Genomic DNA, 9,799 nt, shown 5'->3' with positions numbered 1-9,799 from the left:
GTGAGATCCTAATAAGATTTAATAATTATATTATCTTTTGATCCCTAAACCTTTATAAAGAATACAAATAGATTAATTTTTTTCCAAGCATTGAAGTTGGGATGGCTGATTTGGTCTAAGGCGCCATAAGGGTGTGGGTGCAAATTGCACTCTCAACAATTATTTTTTATACCCTAAACCTTTATAAAGAATACAGATGGGTTAATTTTTTTTCTATCTTCGAAAGTTGAGATGGCCGAGTTGGTCTAAGGCGCCAGATTAAGGTTCTGGTCCGAAAGGGCGTGGGTTCAAATCCCACTCTCAACAATTATTTTTTATATAATGTATAATGTTTAATATTTTGATACCTTATAAAGAATACAGATTGATTAATTTTTTTTCAAGCATCAAAGTTGAGATGGTCGAGTTGGTCTAAGGCCCTGGATAAAAGTTTTGGTCCGAATACGGATGGATTTAGCAATTATCATAACATATTGTAAACACTCTGTGGTCATATCATTCCCTAAGTTATCATAGCCTTACGTTTGAGAATGTTTGCTTACTCTAGGTGTGAAAGTTATCTATATTATAAGTTAGTACTAAATATCCTTAACACCCCCGCAAGCTAAGCGACACCCCCGCAAGCTAAGCGTCAGATTTGAACGAACCTGAAGCTTGAATCTGAAAAAATCAAAGATAGGTCAAGAAACACTTTTTGTGAAGATGTCAACAACCTGGNTGTCGTTTTATTCATGGTTCTATAATCATGAATATCTCAGTCTTTTGTAATACCTAAAATCTATGTTCCTAGAAAAGAAGCTTCATGACTTTGAGAAAAACTTATGTTCGGGACTCAAATAAGAATTTTAATTTTGGTTTCACCCCTTCGACTCAACATTCTCATGCATCCCCCGTGATCTAATATGAGTCTAACATCCTACAAAAAGAATATGGACATGGCATTCCACCCATTGAAGTGAGAAAAACATGTGATCTTGGTGTATCGCATAGGTCGGAGGTGGGTCCAATTAGGTTGTGTACTTTCTTTTGCATACATTATACTTTCTAGTTCTATACCTAAAAACACTCCCCTAAAAAGACTAGCTAGGTCACATGACCGATAAATATCATGAATTTTAGAAAAACCTATGCTCAGGACTCAAATCAGAATTCAAATTCTGGTTTTAGTCAATAGATTGAGCATTCTTCTACATCCCTCGTGACATAGTATGAGTCTAACATCCCACAAAAAGAATATACATGTGATCATGGTGTATCGAATAGGTGGAGGTCTAAGATTACTGAGGGCATATAGCACGTTCGGATCTCTTATATTTAGTGACACCTAGTTGTTTGGGCGTTGTATTTGGCTCAGGGTTGTGGATGTGTTTTTTCTCGAATCAACTTACTTGGCTTAGATATACCCTTAGAAATAATGCATAGGTTTGTAAGTTCATGGTTCTGNAGGGTTTTTGTGAAGGATGAAGGGAAGATTGGGAAGAAAATCAAAGAGACTATGTTGGTGGAGGGAAAATTAATTGTGTTGGAAAAGATGAGATTGCATGTACAAAGTATGGCGAAGGGTAATTTGGACGTCAATAGAGTGGAACCGATGAGTAATCAATCAACTCTGCATGTGGTAGCCATGGAGACTGCCCCTACAGCGTCAAAGCCAGCAGGGGTGGTGGAGAAGAAGATGGGTAGGGGATTCATAAGCATTGAAAATAAAGGATTGGAGTGACTAAATCAAAAGGGCTCTAATACCATACCATTTGAATGTTTGCTTAATCCACCGTACATAAATAGTGAAGGTTATCTATTTATAATCAAATAAATTACAAGGATATGGAAGACTAATAGATAGAAATAATAATAAATGGAAAAACAATAAATGGAAAGATACCTATGAAAAGAAGATATTTGCCTCATGGTAAATTATAATTTAGTATTAAATATCATTGTATTCTTCTCGTATCCTATCTCAAACATATCATTGAATACATCGTATCGTAAGTATTATCACAATTCACATTTCCGACATTCACATTTCGTATCATAATCATATCATATCATAAATACTTCGTGGTCATATTGTTCCCTAACTTATTATAGTCTTGGTGTTCTTATATATATCACAGTCATATNTTCTGACTTAGGGTCTATCATAAAAAGCTAAGGGTATAACCTAAGCATGTGATGTTCTACTCCTATCACAAAAAATACATATCATTTCTATGGTTCATAACATCATAACTAGATGCCATATAAAACTTCAAGTTAGTCGTATAAGCCATAAAACATCATAGAAGGTATAATAAGGGCATTTTTCGTTATTTTACTCATATCATTGGTTTTTGCTTTAAACATGCTTCTATAACCTTCAAATTCAACATGCATTGTGAATTCACGGTATAAGGCCATANCATATGTTACTCCTATCGTTACATTATGTTTAGTGTATCCTTCTTGTATCCTATCTCAAACATATCATTGAATACATCGTACCCTAAGTATTATCATACAATTCACATATTATAATATATACATATCATATCATATCATAAGCATATTGATCCATAAACATTCACACATATCAATATATATGACACGTGCAGAATCACGAAGCACGTGTCAACATCAAATATAACCATGCCGATAGTAAAACCAATTACTTGGATGACCTTAGCCGAAGTTCTATCTAATTCCAAATTAGCTTGCTTTCGTCCCCCGAATTCGTTCTCACTTATGCCAAGGCGCTTTACCCTATTAAAGATGTTCACTAAATTCCTTCCGTAATTATAATTCCTAAATTTTGTTAACTATTTAACCCGTTTAGATTTAATGTTTCTTGGAATATAAATATGTCTAAAATACAATTTATTAGATACTATCATTTTATAATACATTTTAGAATTACCTTATCTACTCAGTGTTTTTTCATTATATTCTTTTTTATGTGTTTCCCTTTTCTTCTTCTTTTTTTTTTAGTGTTATCCCTTTTTGTTTCTCTATCCATTATACCTCTATGTTTATCATTCTATTTTCTTTTTGTGTTTTTATTTTATTATCTTTTTTGTTTTAATTAGGTTGGTATGAGCTAATTTTTAATTAATTCTTACTCTCCAATCTTCTCTTTTAATTTTTAATCACATCCATACTCATCGTCATAAATAGGAAAGTAGTCCAATGTATATGAACACACAAAATGCATGAAGTCCCCCTAGTTTTCATCTAATGAAACTGATGTTCTACCCATCAAACTTGATGTCCACTATTTTATAAAAAAAAAACTCTTAAAATAATTAAGAATTCGTACTAATTGTTGATTCAAAAGTTATGGCAGACATTGAATGATCAAAATATTTTTATAAAGCAGATAAAAAATGATGGATTAAAAGTAAAAAGAATTCTAAAAAAATCTTTGTTGCTTTTCAACCAGCACAAAACATAAATTCCGGAGTATAAGAAAATGCATTTAAGAATTGTTAAGATGAAAACAAGATGTATATGCATCTAGGAACATTGAATAGGAAACGCTTTTGGTTCAAAATATCCTAAACGTATGCATAAACAGTAATCAATGAATCTATTAAGACTACCCACGGGTTGTTTTTGAATAGTATAAAATATTGAGATAGTTTTTTATGAAATAAAAAAAGAATATTTTCTTTAAAGTAAACAAAATGATAAAATAATGATAACATTACCACTCTTGCAACTCTAAGAATATGCATATTATCTTAATATATTTTATAAAATTTTGTTTGGTTCGAGTCAATGCGAAATTTTTGTCCAATGAACACGAAACCCAAACAAAGCATATTCAATTTCAAAAACTTAACTCAAACCCAATAATTCGAGTTGAGTCAGTTGGAGCTATCGGGTTTAATATACACCCCTTGTTAAAGGGCGTTAATACTATTTTTAAATTTTAATAAATATTTTTTAAACATAATATTATTGGTAAAGATATTTTTGAACTAAAAAAAATAATAATAAAAAAAAAGACTATTAATGAAACTTTTTAGAGTGAAAAGACTTTTTTTTTTTTTTTATAAAGTACTAATTGTTCCATCCAAAACTAATAATATGATATTTTTAAAATTTTGTTAAAAGCGTATGTACGACACGATATTAAATATTCATAGATAACAGCCCAAAAATAAATAAATAAACAAATAAAAGTTATTATTATGTATTAAAAAAATAATAATAAATTAATAAAAAAGTAAATAAATAAATAAATAAAAAAACCATTATTCCCTCTTTTCTCTCCCGTAAGTCATTTCCCAATAATCTCTCCTCAACACACCTCACAATCCTCGCAAATGAAACAGAAATGAAAAATCTCACATTTGAGAAAACAGACCTGTCTCACATCAAATTGATAGGAGATGGGTTGCTGGAGATGATCAAGATTTACATGGTAGAGGGGAGAGACATTTGAGATTTGTCTGTAAGTTATATTTCAGATCTTCTTTCCTTTTATCCAATTATTTAGTTTTATTTAGCAATTTAATTAGAAAGATCGGTCATGATGAAACAAAATAGAATCGATTAAATTGGCCAAAGGTAATTGTCAACCTAATTGAAAGAGTAACAAACAAAAATAAAAAGAAAGGATTAAACAGATTTAACTAATCAGAATTTCTTCTGTCCTGCAAAAACAAGTACAAAAAGGGTTCAGATTAAATTTTGTTTTGGTAGGAAGAGATATTTCTCTAGAGAGATAATGCATTTGAAGAGGTCAGTAGTTTACCTTTTATTTTATTTAATGATACTAAAAGTCATTCTTAAACAGAGAGATAATTAAAAGAAAGAAAACATAGTAAGAGACAGAAAGACTGCAAATATAATTGGAAATTATCTGGAAAATGTTAAAAGGGTATTAAACACAAAATAGAATATGTGGGAAATTTTAATGAGTATTAAATGGGTTGTATGAAAATAATACTATAACAAACATATATAAATATTTCAACACCTAATTCAAGCAAAGACTCTAACGTTCAAGACTCTAACGTTCGCATGAAGTATAACACATGGGTCAACATAAATTAGAGAAATAATTTTATAGAGTTCAAACTTGAAACTGTTGTCATGGGCTCACATAGGTTGACTTGGAGTTCAATGGACTTTCATCAAGGATAATGACGGAATCGAACTTTCATTAAAGATATATTCGTGACAACGACTTAAGCTAACCAGGTAAGTGACCTTACTATCAGCATGGTTATATTTGATGTTGACACGTGCTCTGTGATTTGGTACGTGTCATATGTATTGATATGTGTGAATTGTCTGTGGATCGATATGCTTCCTATATGTTATGTTATGTTATAATATGTGGTTTGTATGATAATAATTATTGTACGTTGTGCTCAATGATATGTTTGAGATAGGGTACGAGAAGGATGCACAAAACGAAAGGTAACGATAGGAGTAAGATACGTTCATGAAACGTTAGAGTTAGGTCACGTACCGGAGTGCTATGGATAGGAGAGATTGATGAAAGAATACGATTAGGTTATGGGTAGAAAGGGATAGGTTTATGATAGATTGATAGAACGATAGCGTTAGGGTACGTTCCTGTGACGATATGACTAAGGTACGTCACGTAATGATATGTCTGTGATTGGTATAAGAACGTTAAGGCTATGGTAAGTTAGAGAACGATATGACTATGAAGTTTTTACGTTATGACTTGGTTATGATATGATACATTGTATGCTAGATTGTTGTGCTTACGTACAAAATCATGTGAACGTGAATGTATATTATTTATGCTGCTTAGTTGATGTGATATGAATGCATGTGACGATGTGTGGCTCTTGTACGATTATGGCTTGTTGTATGAGTATTGAAATGTAACTGAATGAATTGTATGACATGAAATACGGTAAATTGCATGATACATAACCCCGCTAGGAATATGTATGATGTAACGAAATGAGAATGAGAATGACATGTAAGCATGAAAACGTGACACGGGGTTATGTTCATTAAATGATGATTGTAGGACTAGTGGGACCTCATGCATATTGTGTGATCATGCATTTCGGGGGATACCCCTATCCCATCACGAGGGTACGGACGCGTACATCCAAATGGCAGGACAACGATCGTTATGCCATGCATAGCGCTGCCGTGACGGTTTTAGTTTCAACGGGTCCCGGTGGGCCCCCAGAGCATGCCCACCGGCTAGGGACAGTGGCCTAGCGGTGTGCGAACTAGCTGGTGAGCCCATACTCGCACGTATGGGCTGCGTGTAGAGTATATGGTACACGTCCACAATTACCTGTTAGGATTACACCGTAGGGAAACGAAACGAAACGAAACGAAACAAAAAAGTAACGAAACGAAATGAAACGAAACGAAGTGAAACGAAACGAAAGATAGGTCCCATCATATTATTGCATGTGATTGTTGCATTTAACCCCAATAGTGGGGTCACTTACTGAGTATTTCTTTAAATACTCAAGCCATGTGCTACTACATTTTTCAGGTTAAGGCAAGGCATTCCTGTACGGCTGACGACGGCATCGCAACTCGAGATCATGGCACATGCATAGGATAGTGGCATTTATTTTCTTAGACGTAGGATAGAATAGGATGTTTTAAACTTAAACGTTTATTTATTTTATTTCGAGTCTTTTGTTGTTTCGTTTTAAAGATGTTTTCGAAACATGTAAGTCCATGGCTGTGTTTTAAGATAAAGGTTATGTTTTATGGAATTTAAATGAAGTCTTCCGCATTCAATGTTTATGGTATGTATACAATGTTTATGGTATGTATACAGTAGCGACCTTAAATTAAGTAGAAAATTTCGGGTCGTTACACAGCATATGTATGACAGGATATTAAATATTTGATTCCATATATACAATAACTACAGGTGTGAAAGAAAACATAACAAGAAAATTAGATTGATACTTTTCAGAAATTAACGTGTGCACGCCACAATATTAAATATTTGATTCCATGTATACAATAACTGCTCATATGAAAGAAAATATAATGAGGAAATTAGATCAATATTTCCATAAATTAGTGTATACATCTTGTGTATATACTAACGGCAGGCGAGCGGATTAGCGATTGAGAAGCAAAAAAACGAAACTAAACAAAACGAAAGATGACGTGGACGATGAGCAAGATGCTAAATGCACGGGAGAAGGAAGAAAAAATATTGCAGCTAAACAATGGGGAACTGAAAGTAAAGTAGATTTTGCTTGATCATTGGCCCACAAAAAATATGAACCGAGTCATGACAGACAAGAGGAAGGCATGAAGATCATCTTGTTCGATGTGACCACAAACAAAGTCACGAAAATAGTCATGAAGAGGGTAGCAGATGAAGAGTTCCATATAAGTTGGGACTTTGAAAGACAAGGGCATATGGTGGGAGACGAGATTGGAAACTTTGAAAGATTCTGATGCGTTGGAATTGGAACAATGATTGGCTTGCTTATAGGACCCTTCCTATTTCTGCTCTCCACACTCATCCCTACCTTGCTAAAATTTCTTCGGTAGTTTTTGTCTCCTTCAATAAATACATAGATTTTATCCTGCCTTACATATAATATTTTAAATATTTTGTGTTGTCGTCGTCGTGTATGGTAACTATTGGCTATAAATTCTAATACTTTTTATATTCAATCGTTCAAAATTGTTCGTTTCTTTGAATAATTTCTAATCCTTCGATAGGGTTTAGTTTTGTTTAATTTTACGTTAAAATGTACGAGTTTTTCCGTTGTCGAGATCTAAAGCATAGGGTTTAGTTTTGTTTAATTTTACGTTAAAATGTACGAGTTTTTCCGTTGTCGAGATCTAAAGCACAATGGGTATTCAAATTTAATTTTACGTTAAAATGTACGAGTTTTTCCGTTGTCGAGATCTAAAGCACAATGGGTATTCAAATTTCACGAACAAATAATAAACGTCAATTTATTGAACATTTTTACATTTTTAAATTTTATGGAATAGGATTTTAGAACTATATAATTTCTTAAATTATTTAAATTAATAATTATAGTCGTACAAAAATCCTATAAAAAGTCTTAGATAATGTTGTTTTGACCCGCTAAAGAGCCAAAAACTCTATAAAAAGTAAGGATGTTGTTTTCATTGGGTATTTGAATCTATTATTTGTTGTAATATAGTGAGGTTGGTAATTAGAGTTTATATTTAATATTAAAATAATTTTTTCAGTTGTTGGAATTATTCAAAATAATAGTATATTCTTTTTAATAATTAAGAAGAATATGGTAATTTTAAAATTTAATTTTTTAGAAATTAGAGTGATAAAACATTTTATATATTTTAATGAAATATATTGATTTATTAGAATTTTTTATACCATCTTTAATAAAAATTATATTGAAAAATGAAATTTTAAAAATAATTATATTTTTTAAAAAATAATAATAAACGAAAAAAATTTAAGGGAAACTGATCACCCTCATTCCAAACTTACTTCTTCGCGAGAGGGCTTGTCAACCGGCCAAGTCATGGAGGATAAATGACTCTCTAACTAAAAATGTCTACATAACCAACAACCTTGCTCTAATATCAATTTGTCACCTCCCAAAATTTCGATGCATCGAAATTACCGGGAGCGACTCAACAAACAATGCAATGCATGATAATGGAAGAAAACAAGATATATAAATTCAAGAATAAAATTCCCTCGCAATTTCAAAATAATTCAAGTAAGAAAAAAAAACAAAGTATATAATGAGGGAAAACGGATCAAGATACATGATATGATAAATATTAACTATACAAAAGTAAACTAGACAAATTCCCCAAGTTGACATTCCCTCTGTGACTTTCAAGCTCTCGAGCACCCCCACCTCACGAACTGTAACTTTACGGACCTGAAAAAAAAAACGGTAGGAAGGAGTGAGTATAAACATACTCAGTCAGCAACCTAGTTGTAGGCTCTTATTCTCATCCAAGTCTTAGGAGAGAACCACCAACTATACTCTAGATCCTAGAGTCTTAGTACTCTCAATATACCGTTCAAGGTAGAAGAGCTTAACCTTTAAGGTGGTATTCAGCGTTTGAGGATGAGGCGCTCCCTCATAAAACTTGTCCCCTAGTACAATCCAGCTCGAATAGGTCACCCGCGTGGTCAGCATCCTTTCAAAGGACAGACCCGCCATGTAAGCAACCTTGACTCACCTGCGTGATCAATATCCTACCATAAGATGGATCCACGGTGCAGAGTAGTCGATCTACCACTGAGTAACAACACCCTAACTGGCGTCTCGCTTAGCTCAACGGTACCGCACCAGAGTAGAAAGGGAAGTGGAGAATCCTCAAATGCCATACCAGCTACTATCGGCTAAGGGGTCTTTTCCCTTCGTCCCAGGGTTCTAAAGTTGTCATCTAGATCTCAAGGATAGTTAGATTGTGGAGTTAGGGGTCCTGACTTCAAGATTTACTCATCCAAGACTTACAAGTCTATAACTGTCTAGGGTTAAGGGTCTCTCTCTCTAATCTTCCCTCACAATACCACTGAACGCAACATTACGAGGGTCCTCTATTTGAGCCCAACTCAATCCAGTGTACACCCTAGGCATAACTCAATACTGCTGTTTATATCGTTCATATAATAAGTTCACACATTCATTCAACAAGAGTTTATGTATTATTAAACTGCTGTTTATATCGTTCATATAATAAGTTCACACATTCATTCAACAAGAGTTTATGTATTATTAACTATGCATGCAGTCACACAAGCTCAACGGGCGATAACATCCATCTTCAAGAGTTTATGTATTATTAACTATGCATGCAGTCACACAAGCTC

General features: G+C 33.1%; 1 non-coding gene across 1 annotated transcript; it reads left to right on the top strand.

Moving 5' to 3' along the window:
• The first annotated feature begins 225 nt into the window (after positions 1–225).
• Positions 226–306, top strand: TRNAL-AAG. The gene has a single exon. It is a non-coding gene; the product is annotated as a tRNA-Leu (tRNA).
• Positions 307–9,799: the final 9,493 nt, after the last annotated feature.

The sequence above is a fragment of the Cucurbita moschata genome, unplaced genomic scaffold, assembly GCF_002738365.1.
Source record: "Cucurbita moschata cultivar Rifu unplaced genomic scaffold, Cmos_1.0 Cmo_Scf00146, whole genome shotgun sequence".
NCBI lineage: Eukaryota > Viridiplantae > Streptophyta > Magnoliopsida > Cucurbitales > Cucurbitaceae > Cucurbita > Cucurbita moschata.
The sequence above is the reverse complement of the archived record's forward strand: the minus strand, read 5'-3'. Positions and strand labels throughout refer to the sequence as shown.